The sequence below is a fragment of the Ursus americanus genome, chromosome X (genome assembly GCF_024610735.1).
Source record: "Ursus americanus isolate L20-20 chromosome X, mUrsAme1.1.p, whole genome shotgun sequence".
Classification (NCBI taxonomy): Eukaryota; Metazoa; Chordata; class Mammalia; order Carnivora; family Ursidae; genus Ursus; species Ursus americanus.
The window spans coordinates 108,918,407-108,935,085 of record NC_142164.1 but is presented as its reverse complement, the minus strand read 5'-3'; the positions used below and the strand labels follow the sequence as shown (position 1 = coordinate 108,935,085).

General features: G+C 42.0%; 1 long non-coding RNA gene across 1 annotated transcript in view; it reads left to right on the top strand.

The window, feature by feature from the left end:
- The window catches only part of LOC123779661 (uncharacterized), a 28,171-nt gene extending 24,222 nt beyond the window's left edge, over nucleotides 1–3,949 (top strand). Inside the window, exons 2-3 of the long non-coding RNA XR_006776257.2 lie at nucleotides 506–590; nucleotides 3,658–3,949. This is a non-coding gene — a long non-coding RNA (uncharacterized LOC123779661). The remainder of the gene's footprint in view (nucleotides 1–505; nucleotides 591–3,657) is intronic.
- Nucleotides 3,950–16,679: the final 12,730 nt, after the last annotated feature.

Sequence of the window (16,679 nt, the reverse complement as noted above, 5' to 3'; positions counted from 1 at the left end):
ATATTCACTGGGGGGCAGCAGTCTAGAGAATGTCTCTCTTCTCCGCTTTGTGGTATTTGTCACCCGAGCCCAAAGCAAAAATATGGGCGTTCAGTCTCATCAGAATGCCTCATAAAATAGTTTCTTCCATGTTAGATCTCAATAATACCTTTCTCCATCGATGCTCAAAACCATTGTATCGAACCAGGCAAGAACAACAATCTTGCCTTCTACTCTCTTGTCCTCATTTCCAATTCTCCACCCTTCTCTACCTGTGCATCAAACATGCATCAAACTTCTCTTTTGGGACACCTGGGTGGCTCCGTCAGTTAAGCACCTGCCTTTGGCTCAGGTCATGATCTCAGGGTCGTGGGACTGAGTCCGGCATTGGGCTCCTTGCTCAGCAGGGAGCCTGCTTCTCCCTCTGCCTGCCCCTCCCCCTGCTTGTGTTTTCTCTCTCTCTGACAAAAAATAAATAAATAAAATCTTAAAAAAAACCCCAACAACCTCCTCTTTCTTCCTTCAGATGCAAAAGTCAAGAACCTAGGGGCTCATGGACATCAATTCAGAGAACTGTTGCCCACCCTTACCAAACCTCTCTGCTGCCAGTGGTAAGTGATTCTCTGTGAGATAGTACATTTTTCATTGCCTTCAATCCTCCACTTGGCTTTGGCTGTTTCAACAAGGCTTTGGATTCTCTGGAGCAGTGGTCACACCCCAGGGGTGAGTGAGATAATACTCTGAGGTGTAGGGAGCAAATGTCAGAATCAGTAGATAGACAGATTTGGTTTTACTCTTATTTGAAGATCACCACCAGTCCCTCTGTCAGTCTGTATGAGAGGGCCCTGTTTTTCAAAGTATCCTGGAGGAAGGAATGAATGTTCCACGCTTGGAATAGCTGACAATGGAGCCTTCACGTGATCATTTCTTTCAGCATACTGCAAAGTATTACCATTGATATGTTCCTGATTAGGTGGCATGGCAAATTATGTTACCCAGTTTGAACTAATAACTCTCTCAGATTTGGCAAGTAGCTTAAAGAATCCCTGCAAAGAAATCCCAGATCAAGATATGACCATTAACGCAAGCTCACAAAAGTCTAAGAGAAATGGCAGCAGTAACAATTCTGCCGCCCTAGTAGTAGCTCAGCATCAGCCATGTTATGTAAAATAATGAATTCAAATCAGATTACTTAAAAATAGAAGTTATCAAGAAATATGTTATTAATAATTATTTTAGTTTGGAGTTCCCCCCAAACAGACCCCAAGACAAGGATTTAGATGCAAGTATCTTATTTGGGAGGTGATTCCAGGAAACACAGTGGGAGTAGGGAAGTGACGTACAAAGTCAGGAAAGCTGTGGGCACCCAGGACCCTCTGAGGGGCTGTGTGGAACAACACTGTCCCTCTGAGGTGCAAGGAAGTTGGAGTGTTTATCCACTGACTCTTGTCCCTCATTGGTTAAGAGTCATTTCTGGGGTATGTTAGGTCCCTTGTACTCTGGTCTCTCTCATACATACTGACTACACTTTAATAGTCCAAGAATGCTTTCATGAGGACATAGGAAGCTGTTACTTGTACAGGAACCTTCTGCAGATGACTGCTAGGATGGGCCAAGGGGTTCTGGGCTGGGCACTAACAGTGTCTGCCACCACGATTAACCTTTTTGTGACTGCTTATGGTCTCTTGAGCTGTTAGATAATTATAGTAGGAAGCCATCACGGTTGGAAAAACTTTAAAACATATTATTCATTTTATCTTTTTCCCACCCTTTCAAAATGTATTTTTTGTATGTGATTTATTATGTACACAATACATTAGAGCAGTAGCATACAAATATAATTTAGAAACAAATATATCTATTTTGGTGATTCATGCCCCAAATATTTTTACTGATACAGGTGTCTGGATCAATAAAGCTTTGGATCTCACTTCTCGAAGGGGAGTTGGAATCTCAGAATGGTTTATGAGCACTAACTACAAATCCTGTTGAAATACCCCAGGCCAGCGTAGAGTCACAGAATAAAAATCATTAAACCCCTTTTTTGCCCAGAAGTATCTTATAAAGAAGTGTCTCCCTCTGTTCTCGCAAGGCTCCTAGCAACTTGGTTGCTTAACTTCTCTTTCAGCAACATGACATTTAAGAGCAGTTTGTTTTGTAGATGAAAATGTCAAAATGTGGTGTTCATGGTGGGCAGGAAAGGGAGAAAATTATAAAGGAAGACGGTATTGAAAGGATGGGGTTCTCACTTTACCAGTGGACCCTAAGAGAGGATGAGCTAACTCTCATGACATTTGACCATGCTGCCCTCCATGATGAGAAGGGTCACTTTCCCTGGGGAGTAGGGTGGGGGTGGGTGGAGAGCCACAGGGTCCTACTGGTTGATCAGATTGATCTTTCTGACTTACCATTAAGGGCCTCTTTGTCTTAAATAGCCTGAACTGGACCAAGAAAGTTTACACAATCAAGGTTTTTCTGGGACCTGCTTTAGTCATTGGTACTTGACACATCAATGGTCTATATCACTGATTTTTAGTGTCTCCAATTATTAAGCTTCAAGAAGTACTAAAAGAGTTAAGGCCATGAGCTATCTGTCCTAGTATTCTGTTTATGTCAGGGGAACCAAAGGGTAAGTTGTGGAAGGATACGTCTTTCTTGCAGACTCAGCTAGAAAGATACCACCAAAACATATGAACTCTGCTTAGCCATCTAACCTCAGCCAATCAACAACTGCTGACTTGATGTTTGTGCCAGGGCCTGTGGTAGATTAGAAAGGAAGGAAGGGAGAGAAGGAGAAAGAAGGAATGGGAATCATCCTAGGCCTCCTTAAACAGTAGCTTACCTTGGGGAAGGCTGTACATGGTGATTACCAAATGAAATGGACAAATATGGAAACATCTCAATAGCTTCAATCAAAGCTATGATGATCAGGGAAGCATCCAGAAAGAGGTGCAATCTGAGCTAAAAAGTATTCTCAAACTTGAATATACACCAGAACCACATGGACTGTTAAATCAGATTGTTAAATCACTCCCCAGAAATTCCGATTCCCAAGGTCTGTGGTGAGAACTAAGCATCTGCATTTATGACAAGTTACCAGGTGATGTGGACGGTGCTGGTCTAGAGACCGCATTTGAGAACCATTTCTCTGAAGGATTTTAGATACGTAGAAGAGAAGGGAGTTGATATGAGGAAGGTGGTACCTTATTCTGCAGGGAAAAGTGGAAAACATATTTAGAAGGATTCTAAGGCCTGTCTGAAGATTTTGAAATTTATCCTGTAGGGAACTGGAAGTCATTGAATGTATTTGGGTAGTGATATGACATGATGGAAACTATTTTAGAACTGTTTATTTACAGTATATTCCATTGTGTGAGTAGGGGAAGGGAAGAGATGGACAGAAAAACATAAAAGCTTGTGAATTTAAGTTGCTTAAAAGTCTATTTTGTGGGGGCGCCTGGGTGGCACAGTCAGTTGAGTGTCCAACTCTTGGTTTTGGCTCAGGTCATGATCTTGGGATCATGTAATCAAGCCCTGTGTGAGGCTCTGCTCAGCAGGGAGTCTGCTTGAGTTTCTCTCTCCCTCTCCCTATGCCCCTCCCACTCGTGCTCACTCTCTCTCTAAAATAAATAGATAAATCTTGAAATTTCTATTTTGTATACCATTCTTTCCAAACAGAGGTGAGAAAAGAAGTACTTCTTGGGGGATTACATTTTGATGAGAAGCCTGGGCCAGCATTCCTCTCAGAAAAGAAGACGGGAGGCGCCTGGGTGGCACAGCGGTTAAGCGTCTGCCTTTGGCTCAGGCGTGATCCCGGTGTTATGGGATCGAGCCCCACATCAGGCTCCTCCGCTACGAGCCTGCTTCTTCCTCTCCCACTCCCCCTGCTTGTGTTCCCTCTCTCGCTGGCTGTCTCTATCTGTGTTAAATAAATAAATAAAATCTTTAAAAAAAAAAAAAAGAAAAGAAGACGGACGCAAGCAAATCATTTGAGTTTTGGTCTTCCATTATTTGAACTTTCCTTAAAAATGACAGCATGGAAATCTTCAAGTCTGCTCAGAATCTGAGCCAATTTGATGGGAGAATCTGCAGATTTTCAAACAGTAAGTTGATCTGCGGTGGCCTTCAACCCAGGAGTGAGGAATTTTCTGTTTATAGTCTTGACTCAAAAGAAATCCAAATTTGCCCCACCCTGGAAGTGTATCACTAAGGGGGAATTTTCAATGTTTAAAATGGCTGATAATAAGACCACGTTGAAATTTTCTCCTTATTTCCTTCCTCTGTGAAGATCAATGCAATGTGTGTGACACCGATTCTACATTAGGCAAGAGAATTGTGCTCCGAGGGCATATGCGCAAATACACCGACCCCCACGTTGTATTAGCCGAGAGGTCTGCACTGAGGGAGATGCTCGGGCACATTTCTGCATGAAGCAAAATCAATATGGGCGAACCTGAAAACCATCTGTTGGGAACTTTTGGAAAGGTAGATGAAAGAAGAGGTGAGAGACAAGGGTGAAGACTTGGGAAACAGTCCAAGGAAGCTCTTTAGACAACTCAAATCATTACTTAACATTGATGTAGACATCTGGGAGGCCCCTAGGTAAGGCCAAAGGCTCTGCTTAAAGGGGCCTAGAGCCAACAGTTCAAAACAAACCTCTGGCATCTCAAAATGTTCCTACACCTTTGTTCTCTTGGGTTCCACCTTTCTAGGTAACCCTCTTCTCCTCTGCGGGTTTTCTCCCATTTCCTGCTTTTCTCATTCTTTAGCCACCACCCAGCTCCCTATGGGTGGAATAATAATTTAGTACAATTCAACTTTTTTGAAAATGTTTTGCAATAAAATCTTACTGCTTTTGTTCTCTGTGGCTAGAGGGATGGTGGCCTGGCATGACTGCCCCAATTTTGAAGGCAGGGAAAATAAGGATAATGGATCAAGTGATTTGCCGGAGATGAAATGAATGAGATTAGCACTCGTTACATTTTATCCCAGCAACTGAAATATATACAGGAACTAGAGTGTAGCAATTATTTAGGAAAGCACTGGAAAACATCATTCTTTGTGATTCTTGTGAAATGAATGTGGTAACAGAGAAGATGGCTCTGCCAGTTTTTAATTCAGTGAAGGTTTTGAACATATTTCTAATTCCTTTGACACAGCCCCAGTTTTCTCATGCATAAAATGGAGCTAATATAATAATTAGTATCTACCTTATAGGGTGGTTGTAAGGATTAAATGACTTAAAACATGTCGAGCACTTAGAACAGTACATGGCATCTAATCAGTGCTCAATAAATTTATTAGTATTATGGTTGTTGCCATAGCAACAACAGTTCATTTTTAAAGTGACAACCTTAATATTCAAATCTTCCAAAAATGTATACCAGACAATGCCTAGCTGCAAAGGAATCATACTGGTTTGCCTGAGAACCTTATTAGAATGAGAAAACAAGGGGTGGAGATTGAGTTGACGAGTGGTCCATCACTCTTCCAGAACATTTTGGAAATTAAACTCTTCATTTTAGGGTTTATTTGTATCAGCCCTGGCTGTACCTTTGGGAAAATGGAACCCAAGTGTTGCAGGTGCCATTCCTTCTCCTACCTACCTGCTCCCCATTGTAGCACCCCATTTCCCAGCCACTAAGAGTGTACTGTGATCAGGTTCTGATGTGACACCAAATTTACCTTTGACTGCTAAAGCAGTCAATCCTGATTGTCACACCTGTGTCACCTCTCAAATATAAACCCCACAGGTCATCTCTCCCCTCCCATACCCTCAGCCAAGGGTTTCTTTGTGCTTTTCACCTCTCTTGCTCTTCCTGTCCCTCCCAATCCTTTACACAGTGTCCACTGGAATTCTGAGGCCCCCTTCCATAGCAAGCAACCCTGTGGATGCCCGTTCCTTCACCATCTAGTAGTAACTGAAGCCTGGCTCTCCCAGGAAGCTCTCTACTTCCTAAAGCTCTTTTAGACAGACGTTTATTCTACTGCATTTCATGAAGATGCTGACCATCATTCACTTATCCTCCCCCATCTTTATATGAAAACCTTTATATAAAAAACTTCTGGGGAACTTCCACTCTCAGGAAGATGGAGTGGATATACTTTTCCTTATTCCTCCCACTAAGTACAACTAACAACCCTAGACATTATATGTAAAACAAACAGAAAAAGACTCTGAAAGGTGGAGAAAGGAAGGCAGACTGGCTAGGGGCCTCAGGACCTGAAGAACAACAAGGTCGTGAATTCCATGGATTTTCTTTTTGCCTCATATATCACAGAGCTGAAGAAGCTGACAATCTGGAACACAAACAGGTGCAGACAAAAAAAAAAAAAGCCCAAACAAAAGCCTGCTATCTCCAGCCACAGTACCAGGAAAGGGACAACCTCACAAGATGGAACCTTAAGAAAATAACTACTTTACTCCGGCCAAACACCACAGAAAGAACTGTAGTCTAGACTTCCACCACCGCATGGCTGTAACTAGGCCCCCCCTCTCACCAGAGTGGTCAGAGGAAGGTGAGTAGAGAGCCATGTCTTTCATCCCTGCTCTGCAGTAACAAACACATATCCCTTGCAGTGTTGGTGGAGACCACGTGGGAAGCCTGGATCCCCATCTCCACCTAGCCGGAATGAGGCACCTCTCTCTCCTCCCTGCTAGGAGTCCTAGTGGAGAGTCAGGACTCTACCCACCATCCAGTGGTAATGAGACAACTACCCTAAGTCAGGGAAAGCTTTGTGGGGAATTGGAACTCCCCTAGGATGACAACAGAAGCTGAGTGGGGAATCTAGGTTTCTACACTCACCGAGCAGGAGTAAAGTGGTACTCCTACTTCTCCTGCCTGAGCAGTGTCAGGAAGCCAGCCAAAACAGAAGGTTGCAATAAGAGCCAGAGTATCACAGCATAAGTGTCCAGGTCTCAATTAAAAAAATCATTCATCATACAAAGAACCAGGAAAATCTCAATTTGAACGAAAAAGACAATCAAAAGATGCCAATGCTGAGATGGAAGAGCTGTTAGAATTATATGACAAAGACAAAAGCAGCCATCATAAAAATGCTTCAATGAGCAATTACAAGCAAGACTGAAACAATGAAAACCTAAACAGTATCAGCAAGGAAATAGGAAGTCTCAGCAAAGAAAGGGAAGATATAAAGAAGAACCAAATGGAAATTGTAGAACTGAAAATATAGTAACCAAAATTAAAAACTCAATATATGGGCTCAACAGTAGGATGGAAAGGAGGATAGAGGACAGAACTGGTGAACCTGAAGAAAGAACAATAAAAATTACCAAATTTGAATAACAGAGAAAAAGTAGACTGAGATATATGAACAGAGTCTCAAGGAACTGTGGGAGTATAACAAAAGATCTAACACCTGGGTCCCTGGAGTCCCAGATGGAGAGGAGAAAGAGGATGGGGCCGGAAAAGTGCTTAAAGAAATAATAGCTGAAAACTCTCCAAATATGGTGAAATAGATAAATCTATAAATTCCTGAAACTGAGCAAGCCTCAAACAGGATAAAAGCAAAGAAATCCCCACCAAGTCATATCATAATCAAACTTCTGAAAGCTAAAGCTGAAGATAAATCTTGAAAGCAGTGAGAGAGAAACAACACACTACCTACAGGGGGAAAATAATTCAAATAACAGCAGGTTTCTCATCAGAAACCATGGAGACCAAAATAAAGCAGTACAGCACTTTTCATGAACTGAAGGAAGAAAGAGCTGTCAATCCAGAATTCTATATCCAGTGAAAATATCCATCAGGAATGAAGAGGAAAGAGGAAATCAAGACATTCTCAGATGAAGAAAAACTAAGAGAAATTGTCACCAGACACAGAGGGGGGATATTACAGAACAATAAAAGAGTCAACGCACCAGGCACACATAGCAATCTTAAAGGTGTATGCATCAAATGACAGAGCTGACAAATCTGTGAAGCAATAAAATGATATAACTGAAAGAAACAAACAAATCTACCATCATATTTAGAAGCCACAGTACCCCAATCTCAGCAATTGATAGAACATCTAAACGGGAAATCAGGAAGGATGTCAAAGAACCCAACACCACTACCAACCAACAGGATCTAATAGATACTTATACAATACTCTGCCAAACAATGGAAAAATACATATTATTTTCAAGTGTCCATGGATAATATACAAAGATAGACCGTATCCTCACCATGAAAAACAGCACACTTATTTAAAAGAATTGAAATAACACAAAGTATATTTTCCAATCAAAATGGATTCAAACTAGAAATCAATAACTATAAGATACAGGAAAATCTCCAAACAGTTAGAAATTAAGCACACATCTAAATAATCCATGTGTTAAAGAGGAAGTCTCAAGGGAAATTTTTAAAATATAATAAACTGAATAAAAATGAAAATATACATATCAAAATATATGAGACCCAGCTAAAGCTGAGAGGGAAATTTATAGCATAAAATGTTTATATTAGAAAAAAGGAACAGTCTCAAATCAGTAGTGTCAGTGCCCACCTCAATAAAGAGCAAAATAGAAAAAGAGCAAAATAAACCCAGACCAAGCAGAAGGAAGGTAATAATATGAACAACAACAACAAAAATCAATGAAATTGATAACATAAAAACAATAGAGAAAATCAATGAAACAAAAAGCTGGTCTTTTGAAAAAATCAGTAAAACTGACAAGCCTTTGGCAAGACAAAAAAGAGTGAAGACACAAATTACCACTATCAGCAATTAAACAGGGATTATCACAACAGACTCTGCAGACATCAACAGTAGAATAAGGAAATACTACGAAAACTCTACTTACTTAAATTTGACAACTCAGATGAAAATGATCAAGTCTTCAAAAAGTACAAAGTAGTACAACTCACCCAATACGAAACAAATCATTTGAATAGTCCTAAAACCATTAAAGAAGTTGCATTTACAATTTTAAAACTTCCCAGAAAGAAATCTCCAGGCCCAAATGGTTTCATTGGAGAATACTACCAAATGTTTAAAGAATTAATACCAATTCTATACAATCTCTTCCAGAAAATGGAAGAGGAAGAAACACTTCTCAGTTCATTTTATTAAACTAGTATTAGCCGGATACTAAACCAAACAAAAACAGTACCAAAACAAAACAAAACCCCTCTCTTTCATAAATATAGAAACAAAAATCTTTAACAATATTTTAGCAAATAAATTTACCAAGATACAAAAAGAACTGTACACCATGACCAGGTGGGGCTTATTCTAAGGATGGGAGGCTGGTTCAAATTCAAAAATCGATCACTGTAATCTATCACAACAGTCTAAACAATAAAAATCACATTATCATGTCAAATAATGCAGGGAAAACATCTGACAAAATTCAACATCCATTCATAATAAAAGAATAATCTCAGAACTAGGAATAGAGGGGAACTTCCTCAACTTGATAAAGAACATCTACCAAAAAACTACAGCTAATATTATATTAATGATGAAAGACTGACTGCTTTCCCCCTAAGATCAGGAAGAAAGTAAGAATACTTGTTCTTACCATTCTTATTCAACATAGTGCTGGAGGTTCTAGCCAGTGTAATAAGAAAAGAAAAAGAAAGAAAAGGCATAGAGTTTGGGAAGAAAAAAATGACACCCTCCCTATTTGCAGATGACACGATTGTCTAGGTAGAAAATTCCAGGAAATCTACAAAATACTCCTAGAACAAATAAGTGAGTTTGATAAAGTGGCATGGTAAAAGAGGAACATACAAAAGTCGATCACATTTTTGTATATTAGCAATGAGCATATAAACACTGAAATTAAAAATACAATACCATTTACAATCCCCAAAATAAATATTTATGTGTAAACCTAACAAAATGTGTGTGGGACTTGTATACTGAAAACTACAAAACATTGACGAAAAAAATCAAACAAGATACACATAGAGAGACATACCATGCCCACGATCAAAAGATTCAACACTGAAAAAATGTCAGTGCTCACCAACTTGATAAATAGGTTTAATAAAATTCCTATCAAATTCCTAGCAAAACCTTTTATAGATATAGACAAAATTATTCTACAATACATATGAAAAGGTAAAGGACCTAGGTACAAAAACAGTTCAAAAGAAGGATAGGGGCACCTGGGTGGCTCTTTCGGTTAAGCGTCCAACTCTTGACTTCAGCTCAGGTCATGATCTTGGGGTCATGGGATTGAGCCCCTAGTTGGGTTCTGCACTAGGCATGGAGCCTGCTTGGGATTCTCTCTTTCCCTCCCCCCCAACCTCTCTCTCTCTCAAAAAAAACCCCCAATAAATGGAACTTTATAAAAATTACAAACTTTTGCTCTGTGAAAGGATGCAGAGGCAAGCTACAGACTGGGAGAAAATATTTGTAGAGCACATATTCAACAAAGGACAGAATCTAGAATATATGAAGAACTCTCAAAACCAACAGTAAAATACAAACAATCCAATTAAAAAATGAGCAAAAGACATGAACAGACATTTTACAGAAGAGGATATACAGATGATAAGTAAGCACAAGAAAAGGTGTTCAAGATCATGAACCATTAGGAAAATGCAAATTAAAACCACAATGAGGGGCGCCTGGGTGGCTCAGTTGGCTAAGCGTCTGCCTTGGGCTCAGATCATGATCCCAGGGTCTTGGGATCGAGCCCCACATGAGCAGGGAGCCTCCTCCCTCTCCCTCTGCCCCCCACTTGTGCTTGCTCTCTCTCTCTAGTGCTCTCTCGCTCTCAATAAATAAAATCTTTAAAAACAAACAAATGAGATATTAAATAAATTAGATATTAAATAAATTAGATAAAAACCACAATGAGATATTACTGCCTCCATCAGAATGGCTAAAATTAAAAACAGTGATAGCACCAAATGCTGGCAAGGATGCAGAGAAACTGGTTGACTCAAACTGTTGCTGGGAATGTAAATAGCATAGCTACTCTGGAAAATAGTTTGGCAATTACTTGAAAAAATGAAACATGCGAGTATCATATGATTCAACAATTGCACTGCTGGGCATTTATCCCAGAAAAATGAAAACTTATGTTCATGCAAAAACCTGTACCTGAATGTCCATAGCTGCTTTATTCATAATAGCTCCAAACTGGAAACAACCCAGATGTCCTACCACAGGTGAGTGGTTACACAAGCTATGGTACTACTCAGCAAAAAAAAAAAAGGAATAAACTATTGAGACACAAAAACACCTTGGATGAATCTACAGGGAATTATTCTGAGTGGGGAAAAAAGCCAATCCCAAAAGATTATAAGCTGTATAACATTTATATAACATTTTTGAAACGACCAAAATTCTAGAAATGAACAGAGGAATGGTTGCCAGTGGTTAGGGAAGTGGGTGTGGTTCCGAAAGGGCAACAGAGAGATCCCTGTGGTGATGGGAACGTTCTGTATCTCTACCGTATCAATGTCAATATCTTTGTTGTGATTTTGTACTATAGTTTTACAAGATGTTACCACTGGGAGAAACCCCAAACCTCTCTATATTATTTCTTAACTGTGCGAGAATCTACAATTATCTTAAACAAAAAGTTTAATAAAAAATATTTTAACTCTCCTGTTTTGAATCATTCTCTTCTGGCTGTACCACTATCTCTCTCCATCACCTTCATGTACCAGATGGGAGTTGATGTGACCTGGAGTACAGAGGAAGTGGTAAAAATGATGAGAAGTGGGCTGTTTTGGGGTATATTTTGCAGGTAGAACCAGAAGGATTTGTTGATGGATCAAACATGTGAAATAAGTGGAGGGATCCAAACATGACTCCAAATTTTTCCTGGGCCATTTGAATGATGGATTCATTATTTACTGAAACGGGAAAGACTGAAAGAGGAGCATGTTTGGGGGGAAATTGGGAGTTTGGCTTTAGATATGTGGAGTCTGAGATTTCCAGCAGATCTCCAAGTGGAGATGTACGGCGTGCAGCTAGATACATATATGTCTGGAGTTAAGAAGAGAGGTTAGCTCTGGAGAATCAAAGGGAGGAGCCATCAGCACATGGATAGTATTTAGTCATGAGTTTAGATAAGACTGCCCGGGTAAAATGCTTAAGAGAGAAGCAGTCTGGTCTGAGCCCTGGAACTCCAAAGTTTAGAGGCCAGACACCTGAGGAGAAAGCAGCAAAGACACTGAGAAGCAATGGCCGTGAGATAGAGGAGAGCCATGAGAAAGCGGGGTTTGGGAAACCAAGGCTTAACTCTCTGACTGTCCGTCCTTGATCTTTTTCATGGACGCACTAGCCTCCGGCTTCATATTCAGCCCTTTTAACCACTATATATATTCAGGTTCTCCCCTAAATTGTTGTCTTCAGCATTGAGGCCTCCCTTGAAGCCCCAACTCATAAAATCCATTGATTGTTGGATACTATGTTGAGAGAACACATAAGTACCTGTCTAGTTATTTATTAATGCCTACCAAATCACCCATAAACTTAGTAGCTTCAGAAAGTAACAATAATTTATTATCTCTCACAGCTTCTATGGGTCAGGAACTTGAGAATGGCTTGGTTGGGCAGGTTTTGGCCCAGGATCTCTCAGATGAATGCAGATGGCTAGGGCTGAAATCATTTGAAAGCTCACTCATTCACAGAGTCTGGCACCTGGGCTGAGAAGACTCAAAGCCTTATTGGTCCAGGTACACCTCATCAATCTTGGAGTTATACAATACACAATGCACTTGCAGGGTATGGCATTTTAAAGCATAAATAAAGTGGTCTCCATCACCATCCAACTCTCCAAGCTGGCACGGTCTAAGTACATACCAGAGTTCAGTGGTTTGGAACCAGAACCAGATGTTGGTTTTCCAGATATGGGACAGGATCTTACCAGATAGGATCATATTATCCCTGTGTGTCTATCCTAGGCAGTCTATCCTTCTGGAATGCTACTGTACCACAGCAAAAATGGTTTATCTCAATCCCTAAAATCACTGCATCACCCATATGACATATAATAAGCAAAATTCACCATGTTGACAATCCCTACAAGCCTCTCTGTGAACTTTGGAGATTACCATTGCATGAGCATCTATATACCAGGGTTATCGGATGTTTCACTTTACCAAGACAAAACGTCTCAGTTTTTACACTTGTTGTCTCATCCTAGTTTTTATAGTGCCCCCCCTTTACTTACTCTCAAAAGTGTCCGAATAGTTGATGTGTATACACACACACACACACTACTTAATAATTTATAATATTTGATTCTAGCTATCTATCGGTCTATCTATAAAATTAATTCCTCCCTGCAGATTGTTTCAGAATTAGGCTAAAGGTGCACATTATTTCTCCAGAAGGCAATAGACAATGTGTCAACAAAGGGTTCTGGAAGAGAAAAGAACCAGCCTTTCCCTGAGTGTGGGGGCAGGAGACACATAAGAGCCCAATGTGTTCAATGTCAAAAGGGAATCCAGGTAGACGCTAAATGGGAAGTCATCACTTTCATAAGAGTAGTAAGGAAGCCACAGTTCTCTTAACCCATCTCTGCTTACTTGACTCAACTTAGTAACTAATACTCGCCACCAGAAGCAATACTGATGCCCAGGGCCTGAAACTGCTCAGGGCTAGAAGGCTACTCTGTAAAATGACAGGACGCTTCTGTTGCCACTGGTTGAGTTGTATATTTAGCCAAGAGTGAGGTAAATTTGTTCTCAAACCTGTTTATGCTTAGAGTTGTTATTAGAACTCTGTAACCTAATTAGATGTGACCTAAATTGATATAAAAAAGACTATAAAAAGCTTGAGAGTTATTGGATAGACTTGACTAAGGCAAACTGCTGGAGGTAAAAAAAAAAAAGCTAGTGGTCTGGATGTGGTAGATTCAGGTATACAGTATTAGGTGAACATCAGAAAACTCTAGGAAGAGTTAGTACTCAGATTTCCTCACAAAATATGAGGAAATTTTAAGTTGTGGCTACTCAGCATCTTTTTTTAAAAAATATTTATTTATTTATCTTGTTGGGGGAGGGACAGAGGGAGAGAGAGAATCTCCAGGAGACTCCCCACTGAGTGGGGAGCCCGACACAGGGCTCGATCTCATGACCCTGAGGTCAGGACCTGAGTTGAAAAAAATCAAGAGTCAGACACTTAACCAACTAAGCCACCCAGGTGCCCCGCTATTCAGCATCTTTGAAAACTCTCCCTATGTTTGGAGAATTTCCCTTCTCAAGGTCAAAGTCAGAATTCACTCTTCCAGCCTCCCTTGTGGCTGGGGAGCAGGCACACGACCTAGGCTCTACCAATCAGAATTTAAAGTGGGAGTGAGTAAGCTCCATGGGGAGTTGGTTGAGGGGTGGGTGGGGGTAGAAGGATCCATCTTTCTGGGAGGAAGCGGTAGCAGAGCTTTTGGTTTCACTGAGAAGAAGTCTGCAGGGCAGGTTTGTGAGAAATATCAGTAGCTCTGTTTTAGATACGCTGAGGTATGTATTAGACCCCTAATCAAGACGTCTGGCAGCCAGGCAGGTGGGTAGAGAAGTATGGAGTTGAGAAGAGACGCCTGAGCTAGAGATATAAACTTGGGAAGCATGAGTACACAGGTAGTGTTTTACGCCATGGGCTTTGAGAAGAAACACGAAGACCAAGTCTGGGGGTACTCCGAAGCTTAGAGGTTGCGAACATAAGGAAGTACAGGACAGGCGGGTGGGAAGGAGAAGCCAGTAAGAAAAAGGTAAACCAAGACAGGATGGTGTCTCGGAGACCAAACAGAGTTTAAGGAAGAGATGGTGATTACCACTGTCACTACTGCTGAGGCCTAAGAACTGACCATGGGATGTGGCAACACAGGGGCCAGTAACATCCTTCCTAAGAGCAGTTTCAGTGATTTATCTTTGGCCACCTGCAGTTCAGAGCATCGTTGTCCCATTCAGGGACTGGTGGGGGCTGTTGGGACAGCTCTATCAGCTCCCACCTCAGTTGGATGGGCCTGTTTTTGAAGCTCTTCACCCAAACTGGACAACTGTTGTCAAGGCTGGCTCCAGCAGCCTGTCTGTTGGGTAGCATGGAACTCCTTTTAGCCAGCTGACCCTCTCAGACCCTCTAAACACAGTGCCCCCTGAGGGGCCCCGTGAATCATCCCAGATGTTGGGAAGGACCCAGTCAGTCCACCCTCATAGACTACTATTCCGCACCTTATCTAGTTTCTTCAAACCACAAACACTTCTCCTTGTTCCTCACTCTCACCTGATGACCTTGTTTCTTATTCCACTGGAAATGTATTAGCAGCCAGAGAACAGTCCCTTAGGTCCCCACCACCACAGCCACCAACCTACCTGTGACAGTGCGTTCCCCTCCTTTACTACAAATGAACTGTCTGTTCTTAACTGAGGCTGACCTCTTACTTGTGCACTGGTTCCCATGCCCACTTGTAGGACCAGCTACATAATTTGGGGAGCCCAGTACAGAATGAAGATGTAGAGTCCCTTATTCAAAAATTATTAAGACTCCCAAGACACCAACAGCAGAGCATTAAACCAAGTTAAGGTGCCCTTCTGGCGCCATGGCCCTGAGTGACTGCACAGGTCACACGTCCATGAAACTGGCCCCCAGCACCATCCAAGAAAGGATGCCTTATTCCTTGAGCTACCTTCTCCCACAGAGAGAATCCTGGCAGTGGTGAGTGGGTCTCTCGCTGAGGTAATCTGAGGAAGTACTTTGGGGAAGAGGCATTGTCTTCCAGAGAAGCGAGCAACCCAGGAAACCAAGGCTAGGCAGCCAGCAGGGAGCCACTTCCATCTAGGGTCTTGAGACACTGCCTGGTGACCACAGCCACACACTGAAATGGGAGTTCCTTTGCCTTCAGCCCTACATGCCTCAGGACAATCCACGAAGAAGCTAAGTGGCCACCAAAGGACTCCCAAGAGCACATCTGCTGGCCCACCTTACTCCATACGGTCTGCACACCAGTACGGCTCCCAGGCTTCTCCCCAGGATCACTGTCTGGTTCCGGGACACCTAATTTCTCCTGGCTGCTTAGCAACTCCACTTCAGCTTCTTTCTCTCTGAGGGGAGCTAATCCTCCAGGGTATAGACTTTCCTGGAACTACAGCTGAACAGTGTTGGGGATGTCTCAGACCCACTGATCGATCTCCTTCCCTCCCATCACGGTGGAGGCCTCTTTCCTGCTTGGGGTTGGGCAAAACCAGCCTCAGCGCTTCTGGGTCACCTTTTTTAAAGACCAGGTGCTGATGGCAGCTGACATTCTGGCTCCCGCCTACCATTTGGAGGAATCAGAGGACTCTTACTGTCCAGACTGGCAGTGCTGTCTCTGCAGTTTAGGGTGGGGGAAATGACCTGGCTCTGTCCCCTGCTGGACTGGCCACTACTTCCTGTTCTGGCTACTTTCTCCTTCTACTTGGAAGACTCAGCCACCAAGGAGACTTCTTGGGCTGGCTGACTTTCCTGAAGCCCCATCTTCCCCAACAGAAATGGTCTCAGGAGGGAAAACTCCATCACACAAACAGGGGTCCTCTGGTCCCCGGGCTGGGCTGCACTCACTTCCCCTCCCCTCCTTGCCCCACTGCCTTTTCCTGTATCCCACTGCCCATTCTCACCTCCCTCCTCTTCTTGCCTCCATGGTGGCAGCTTTTCATTTCCTAGTGGATGCTCTTGAACACCTTATGCCCATACACTTGCCACTTCTCCTGGGAACATACCCTCAGCTCCTCCTGGCTGCACTTTTTTACGGA